We start from the raw sequence: 8967 nt of genomic DNA on the forward strand, positions 1-8967 counted from the left end.
TGAACACCACATCTATATTACTACCATGGCTCAGAAAGCTCATCAATTGAGTATCTCTGACACAATTTTACATAACTCTGGAAATGACATAGTGGGGATAGAAGGAGTGGTTAGTTGTGCATTAGTCTATTTTACCACGCTTACAGACAAAACAAATACTAAAGTCAGCTAACATCTACTGCTCTCTCTTCTCTCCACCATCTCTCAGATTTAAGGTTGTTTTATTAAAGTTCATTGCTGAGAATACAAAGGCTGATGCTACAGAGGGGGAAGCACCAGCTCCACCACCAAACAGCTAAAGCCATGTGCGCCTGCTCCATGAATGCCCATTTTTCATCTTTAGTGGGCTTCAAAGTTAAATAGGACAGACGACACAAAGGAAAATACGACTGCAGCAAAAGACAGAAACTACACTGTGGCTACAATTAAATCTTCATACCAATCATGCATTTTTAATGTGAACGTTTATGGAAATTGTCTCTTAATGTTTAGGTGGTGTTTTTCTTCATTGGTTATTTATGATGCTTTGATCCTGGAAACACAAGCTAAATGAGAAAGCCAGAGAAAGGGATTTACTTAACAACAGATAACCTTGTCCTGTTACAAATTACAAGAAGAAAGCCAATCATCTTTCGAGCTGCATCATCATAAACAAACTTAAAAAGAAGAAGCTATCAGGATTCATGGCATCTTTTTTCCTTCCCAACCTGGAATTCCCCAGTATGCACTGTCTGACTGGTTTCTGTTCTCTAGTAGGGATAGGTCCTTTGCCATGTTGGTTAGCTTAATTGTGCCATTTTAATATTTGGAATGTGAACATAGAAAAAAATTTTCAATAAAATTGAAGAATTAATAGTTAAATGCCTTCAGCCAAGTAGAAATAGTTTAAGGGAGAGGGCGGTGATGGATATTAACATAAACTTAGGTCTGAGAGTAGAAAAGAAGAAAGGGCCTGAGAACCCCAGGAGCAAAGCTGACTCTGAGTCTGTTCAGTTCTTCGGTGTTGATTCAGGTCTCTCAAAGTTAGACCTCCAGAGGGGTCTTTATTCTGAAACGTGAGTGTGAGATTCTAGGAGAATATTATAAATCTACAGTGGACATTGTCCTGGGATTAAGCTTCTTCAAATACATTCACCAATGTGAAAGCCACTGAACTCACATGCTAAGCCTCAAAGCAAGAACACCTTTTATTTGATTGTACCTCTCTCAAATTACGTGTCCGGCCAGACGCGGTGGCTCACGCCTGTAGTCCCAGCACTTTGGGAGGCCGAGGCAGGCAGATCATGAGGTCAGGAGATCAAGACCATCCTGGCTAACACGGTGAAACCCTGTTTCTACTAAAAATACAAGAAATTAGCCGGACATGGTGGCGGGCGTCTGCAGTCCCAGCTACTCGGGAAGCTGAAGCAGGAGAATGGCATGAACCTGGGAGGCAGAGTTTGCAGTGAGCCGAGATCGCGCCACTGCACTCCAGCCTGGGTGACAGAGTGAGATTCCATCTCAAAGAAAAAAAAAAATTATGTATCCTTGGATGATTGCTTAGGACACATATTGATATCAATATGCCTAGGACACATATCATCCAAGAAATTCTGCCATTTTCAGAAAAGCTAATTGATGTTTGGCTCTGTGTCCTGAAAAAAAATGGATTAATCCCCACTTCACACTAGGGATAAGCTCTAGAAATATTATAAACATATTGAAGATGCCTGGAGTAAACAGAAAAGCTAGGAACTTGTGAGGCAGCTTATTTCCGTATCAGGAGGAGATCCCACGAGTCACTCATGACCATTCACATGTCTAAAGGAAACTTTCCAAGTTTTGCTTTTACAAAGCCGAGAAATTTTGTCCCCCATGGTAAATAAAATGCAGCAAACAAGGTAAAAAGAAACTGTCTTAGGTAGTCTCATCAACCAGTTACCCACCAGGGATGACAGCTCCTGGCTACCCTCCAGCCTGTGAACAAAGCCAGACCTCCCAGATCCCGGGGCCTGCTGACGTCTACCTTTTCTTAAGTCCATTCTTTAAGCAGCATCTTCCTGCCTATCAGGCTTGGGCACTCTCTGAGGTAATGCAGAGAGCCAGAAGAGAACTCTACAAAAAGGGGTGAAATCATTCATGGAATCTACAGGAATTGGCATATTGTCTGAAATGGTTCCATGCATGACTTTGTCACACATATTAGCTGGCCTGGCCCAAAGGGCAGGATCGTTATCAAGACTGAGATATTCAGTTTACTGCAGAGGATGAGGACTCTAATAATAACAGTTAAAACCATTTCTGGAAGGGTTCTATAACAGCACCCTTAGACCTGGTGCTAACCACCTTTGAATCCACATACATAACATAAATAAGTGGAGTTTTAAAAAAATGAAATAAAGTCGCAGTTATTTCTTATTCTGAGTTGTGTTCCATGACCCTGTTCACCTTGTGGAAAAGTCGCCAAGCTCTCCACTTAAAAGTGTGTGCATTTCCATATACGTCAGTAAAATGTTTCCTTTAACAAAAAGGCAGAGGATTGTTTTAGATATGGTATCATCAAATTCTGATCTGTAGGGCAAATCCTGCCACCTACTGCTTTTGATGACCTGTGATCTACAAATGGTTTGTATATTTTTTAATGGCTGGAAAAAATTAGAAAAATGTTTCATGGCACTTGAAAATTATATGAATTTATTGAAACACAATTACATTCATTCCTTTATATATTGTCTATGACTGCTTTGGTGCTACAACACCATAGTTAAGCAGTTGCAACAGAGACAGTATGGGCTGCAAAACTTAGAATATTTATATTATTATATGCTATTTGTAATATATAGAAATATTTGTATTCATATCTTTCACTTTACAGAAAATATTTGCTCACTCTTGTTCTAAATTAAAGGGCAAAAGATACAGGACAACAAAATACAGTGCATGATTCTTGATGGTTCTAGATCAGAAAAAAAAAATCCTATAAGGAATATTTTGGAAACAATTTGGGAAATGCAAATATGTTTTGTATAAAAGACAGTAAATTTATAACAATGTTAAATGTCCTGGTGTGGTAACAGTATTGTGGCTATGTGAGAGGATGTCCTTGCTCTAAAGAGATATATACTCAAGTATGTAGAACAGGAAGAGTCTAATATTTGTAACTTACTTACAAATGATTGGGGGAATATGTACAAAGAGTGCACAAATGTATCACAAATGTGATAAAATATTAACAATCAGTAAATGTAGATAAAGGATATAAGGGTTTTTATCCTCCTATTCTTTCAACATTTCTGGAGGTTTGCAAGTTTCCAAAATAAAAAGTTGAGGAAAATAAATACAACCATAAAAACAATCATTTTAAAAGAACTCACCAGTCAGGATGTAAATGATTGATCAGTGCCACATGCTGAGGGTCAATTAGTTAATACAAGTGGTTTGAGGTTTGCATCTAAACCTCTTCAGCAGTTGTATTTTGGGGGTTGTCATCTATCAGCCCACAGTTCTCATCCTTGTGGCTTTTCTGAATTCTCCTTTCTGTTTTTTCTGAGCTGATTCCAGACTGTGAGGGGTTTACCAAAGATTTACTTGTCATTTGATCTCCACATTTGCAGCAAATATGATAGTCAGTGTTTATCCTGTCTTTCAAGAAACTTTTTTTTAATTACCCACATACAATGTGGTTTTCTGTTTTTCCTAGTGGGTCATAGAAATCCATCATTAAGTGTCATTTTGCCTTTTAAGAATTATTTAATTCCTTGAAGATTTATTATCTCTTTAATCAGAGCAGACTCTTAACACACCAGTAATGACCAGTAATGTACCAGTAATTACACACCATTTTCAACCTATATTTCATCTGTGTATTTTTATGGGAGTTTCTTTTCTAAATTATGCTTTTGTCTATGGGCAGTAGTTTTGAGGTTTAGGAACCAGCTGATGTACAGTTTATCTTGAAAGGCTACATATGGATCTGCAAGGGCTTTGAAATTCCATTCAGAAGCACTTGCAGGCAGGGACCATAATGCATTGCTGATTCTGGAATGTAGTAAATGTAATTGTCACTCTTTGGGACCAGTCCCTTGACTTTCATGTCAGGTTGGCTCATTTTAATATAAAATCCATTTTATCACATTTATTTTGTCTCAGATTGTCAAGCAGAGGCTGTGCACGTTGTGGCTTCTCAAGGAAAAGAAAACAGCATTTGTTTTATTAATAGAATCGATGGTTTCTTCAAAGCAAAAATGTAGATCAGAAACAAATTATTCTTTGCCCACTGGCTGAGATTTAAAATATCTCTCCAACTGTCACAGAAAAGAACTAGGCTTAATTCAATGTAAAATGCATGAACCAGTTTCTAAAAATAAAATTGGAAGCACTTTAGTTGCTATAAACTTCATTCCAGGAAAGTGAGTTATATGAGTATTTTATATTGTTTTATGGGACTTGGAGATTAAAATGATTTTTGGTTGACATCGTGTCGGCTTCCTATTTGAATCAGTCCAGAATGAAGCTGAATAGAATTACAGGGGAAAAAATGAATGACCATTACTGGCAGTAAAACCACCAGGCTTTGCCAATAACATTTTAAACACATATACATACACTTTACACCCCTCCACATTTTTTATTGCTTATGTCCACATAGACTGAAAGTTCTACACCAGTGGTTCCTCTCGAAGCTCACTCTTGGTGACTGAAACTGTTTTATGGCATGGTCAGCTCCACAGTTTGGAGGAAGGGTGCAGTAATCATCTCTCTGTGACCCTCATATCCCCAAACTCCCATTCAAAGTCAGCAATAGGTAGTATTAGCTTCTTCCTCTGAAAAGATTAAGCTCTGATGGAAATGAAATATTTGGTGAGCCCTGAATAAGGGCTTTTGCAAAAGGAAGTGCAAAAGTTAAACAATCAGACATACGTAGTGGAATAATAGTTTATATCTTTTTTCTTCTTGGTAATTTCTTTTTATTGTCCAGTACTTCCATCATTTCTACTGAACCTTAATGCTAGCGCTTATTATCCCAGTGAAGAAGGAACACTAAAAATCCCAGCACGAATGAAAGAATCAAATAATGGGCTCGAAAGCCTATGTTGAGTTCCAAAAATAGGTTTTAGGCCTATGGCAAAGACAGATTTGAAGGAGATTGGGGGAAGGTTTCTTAAGCTCCAGAAGGAAAAGTACATGAAGCTCTCAGAACATAGTGTTTTACGACAAAGTCTAATCTCTAATTGCAAAAGTACTTGTCCCAAAATATAGAGAGATGATAAGACTTGAGGGAGGGAGCTGGAGAGAACATGGGGAGTCAATCAGCTAAAGGGAGTTAGTGATGTGGTCTCTGTAAGAGGGTTCCACATGCTGCTCCCTCTGGGTCCAAAACCCTGGGAAAGAAGGGATGATGGAAGCCTTCAGAAAGATGCAGGAAGACTCTGTGTCTGAACTGCTGGGAGGAAGCCGCCTTTCAGGGCACCCCATGCCAACATGGAGTGGCTGCAGTAAAATGGAAAGAATGAGGCAGGTTCAAGGAGAAAGGAGATGAGACCCCACCTCATACTCAGATGCCACATTGAAGGAGCCCCTGCAAGTGATCAGGGACTTGAATGAGCACAGAGGGAACTAAAATATCAACTTGCAGAAGAGGAAGAGAGATTCCCACAGTAGAGGCTGTGGGATGGGCAGCCACAGTCAGAGATGAGATGGGAAAATGTTGCTGAGTTTCAGAAGCTAGAGAGCCACCGGCCAATGTTGAGGCAGGAACTACGGGAAAGCAACAGGGGAGACGCCAACCAGCAGAGCAATTGTCCGGCAGTGAGCCTGTTGCGAGAAGAGGCTTTGAGTGACAGCAACAGTGGATGCCAGTGGAGAAGTAATTGCAGATCAAAGGTTTCTCTGCCAATGTCAAGGTTATGTGTAAGTCTTCCAGAGCCTCTGACCACCCCCAGGGAGACGGGAAGGAAAAGGAAGGTGAGGTGAAACAAAATGACTAGGTACCCCCAAAGAGACTGAGTTTAAGCTAAATGCAGTGGTTCTCAGCCAAGGACAATTTTATACCTCCAGGGACATTTGATATGATCTGGAGACATTTTGTGGTTGGCACAACTAGGAAGGGCAGGAGGCTCCTGGCATCTTGTGAGTAGAGGCCAGGGATGCTACTAAACATCCCAAAACATATGGGACAACCTTCACAACAAAGAATTATCCTGTCCAAAATGTGAAGAGTATTGATGTTGAGAAACCCTGAGCCAAAGTAACTGAGTTATCAGCAGAAATGAGAACATGAGAAATGTTTAAAAAGGAAATTTACACTTTTGCACACCCAAATTCCTGTAACCGAACACACACACACACACAATAACACAAAGATAGAGGTTTGAAGAACATGGGGGAGTGGAAGTTAAAATGGTAGTAGACAGCCCTGAGAAATATCAAAAAATTTTTAAGCTCACAACAGCACTTTTTTTTTTAGGCAAAAAGAAGTCTTGCCGAAAAGTTACAAGCAGTCAAAATGTGACTATTAGTGGCACTATTTTGACCTTGTAGCTTTTGCTTCTCCTTGGTCAACAAAAGGGTATGCAAGCTGCACTTTCCCTAGCTGGGTGAAAAAAAAAAAAAAAAAGGGCAGAGGAAACTGGAATAGACTTCTACTCCACTGACACTGCTCCTCAGACCCAACATCAAGCTAGACAAGCAAGCCCTGGCTGGTCAGTTGTTCCACCACTGAGTGACACAGGCCATGCTACATTTACAAGAAAAAAATGAGCAGGAAAAACAAGTGTAGGTCACTGGGGTTGAGCAGGCATCCACCCCTTCAAAACTTTGCATGGAAGAGGTAATCCTTATAAGAGGCACAGCTTACCAAGGCACAGACCCTACAGTTCTTGTTGTAGCTGAATAAGATGGTAATATCCTGGCTGCTTGTTTCAAAGTCTGTGACTCAGCAATGTATTCTGGTATCACAGACCTGGGGATCACCATCAAGTTCCTCTACCTGAGAACCGGATCCCAACCTGGATCGCCTGGCTATGATCGCCTTGATCTTGGGATCCTCCAGGAGGGAAGGGTTCTCAGCCTTGGCCCAGGGGCTGTCAGGAGAGCCAAGGGGACTACAGGTAGTCACCACAATGCCTTTAGAGTGGCAGTACTGGATTAACTTCTCCTGAGTGAGGCACAGGTGGCACTCCATTTGGTTAACTGCTGGCTTATAGTTTAACCCAGGTTTGTTTAATATCCCCTCAACCTGGAGATGGTTGAAGGTGGAGATGCCAGAAGCTTTCACCAGCCCTTCATCCACCAGCTCTTTATGGCCACCCATGTGTCCACAATGTCAGTGTCACTGGGAACCACGTGCCTGACTCATCCAATGGGAAGGATTCCTTCCCAGGCTTACAGCTGGCTGGCCAGAGAACAAGGTCGTAGTCCAGGTAGCCCTGCTTAGGGTCACTGAGCATCTTCTGACAGGCTCCTTTCACCAGGCCCTTCCCATGGTACATGCACCAGAGTTTGCTGATGATGAAGAGCTCCTCATGCTTCACCATCTGTCCCCTGAACTTCTCCTGAATGGCCACCCCTATCTCATTCTCATTCTGGTACCTGGGCTCAGTCGATGTGGCAGTACCTGATATCAGTCGCCACCTTCACAGCCTTGGCCACCTGGCCTGGAGAGGACATTCAGGTGCCCAGCCCCAGGATGGCCATCTTCATGCCATTGTTGAGCACGAGGTGGCTGGCCATGGATGCAGTGCTTCCCAGACCACTTCCCAGAAACATGCACAGAAACTTCAATATTTAAAGGTTAGGTAGGAAATACCAGTAAAGAAAGACTTGGAAGAAGCCGGGAGCCGTGGCTCACGCCAGTAATTCCAGCACTTTAGGAGGCCGAGGCGGGTGGATCACGATGTCAGGAGATCGAGACCATCCTGGCTAACATGGTGAAACCCTGTCTCTACTAAAAACACAAAAAAATTAGCCGGGTGTGGTGGTGGGCACCTGTAGTCCCAGCTACTCAGGAGGCTGAGGCAGGAGAATGGCGTGAATTCGGGAGGTGGAGCTTGCAGTGAGCCAAGATCGCACCACTGCACTCCACTCTGGACGACAGAGTGAGACTCTGTCTCAAAAAAAAAAAAAAAAGAAAGAAAGACTTGGAAGAGGGACAGCAAGGTACTAAAGACACCAAGAGAGTGTATATTATCACAACAACTAACGAAAAAAGACAGAGGAGCTCAAGGACAGAGTAAACAGTGTAAAATGCCCTAAGAAATCAAGGTGATAAGCTAAATGTGCAGATGAGTTGAATTCTGCTTCTTGTCTATTAGGGGAGGTGGGGAGGAATGAGATCCAGAGAACACATGAAAGGATTCACTTTAAATGAAAGAGATTCCTCCTCTACTGGAACGGGAGAGAAGAGAATAGGTGCTAATACAAGTAGGTTTATAAATCGTATTGCAATAAGTTGTGAATTTCCCACTTAGGAAGCAAAAAATCATCTGCAGAAATTGAGAAGAAGAGAAGAGAAGCCAGAGAGTGTGGAAGATTTGAAATGGCAATTACAGAGAGTGGTGGGCCAGTCAATTAAATCAATTTGGTAGGATGCACGGGCAGCATGGAGTGCCCAGTTGAGGATGGTGACTATGAAACTGTAGTGACAATGGGCAGCCTATACGTGATAACTCCCCAGCACTTCTCAGCTGCCTGATACAATCACAGAGATGACAAAATAGCTAGTTTAGCCAACAGAGGGTTTGGTTAGGATCAGTGGTTATTTAACTGGGATTTGTGTCAGAATCACACTGGGAATTTTTTGAGAACACTCACACACATGCATGGACTATGTCCCTGAGATTCCAGGCTTCATAAACCTGATGGTTGGCCAGGACATTTGTGTTCTGAGGAAGTTTCCCAGTGATGTGCAACAGCAGTTATGAACCACTCATCAGTTCTGGTGCAACTAAAGAAGACTGACAAGGGAGTGAGCAAGAGTGATATTGGAAC

The 8967-nt window shown here is 41.7% G+C and overlaps 1 pseudogene; it reads right to left on the bottom strand.

The window, feature by feature from the left end:
• Positions 1–6787: 6787 nt before the first annotated feature.
• Positions 6788–7710, bottom strand: LOC100430820 (aldo-keto reductase family 1 member B1 pseudogene; annotated as a pseudogene).
• Positions 7711–8967: the final 1257 nt, after the last annotated feature.

This window comes from Macaca mulatta, chromosome 7, assembly GCF_049350105.2.
Source record: "Macaca mulatta isolate MMU2019108-1 chromosome 7, T2T-MMU8v2.0, whole genome shotgun sequence".
NCBI lineage: Eukaryota > Metazoa > Chordata > Mammalia > Primates > Cercopithecidae > Macaca > Macaca mulatta.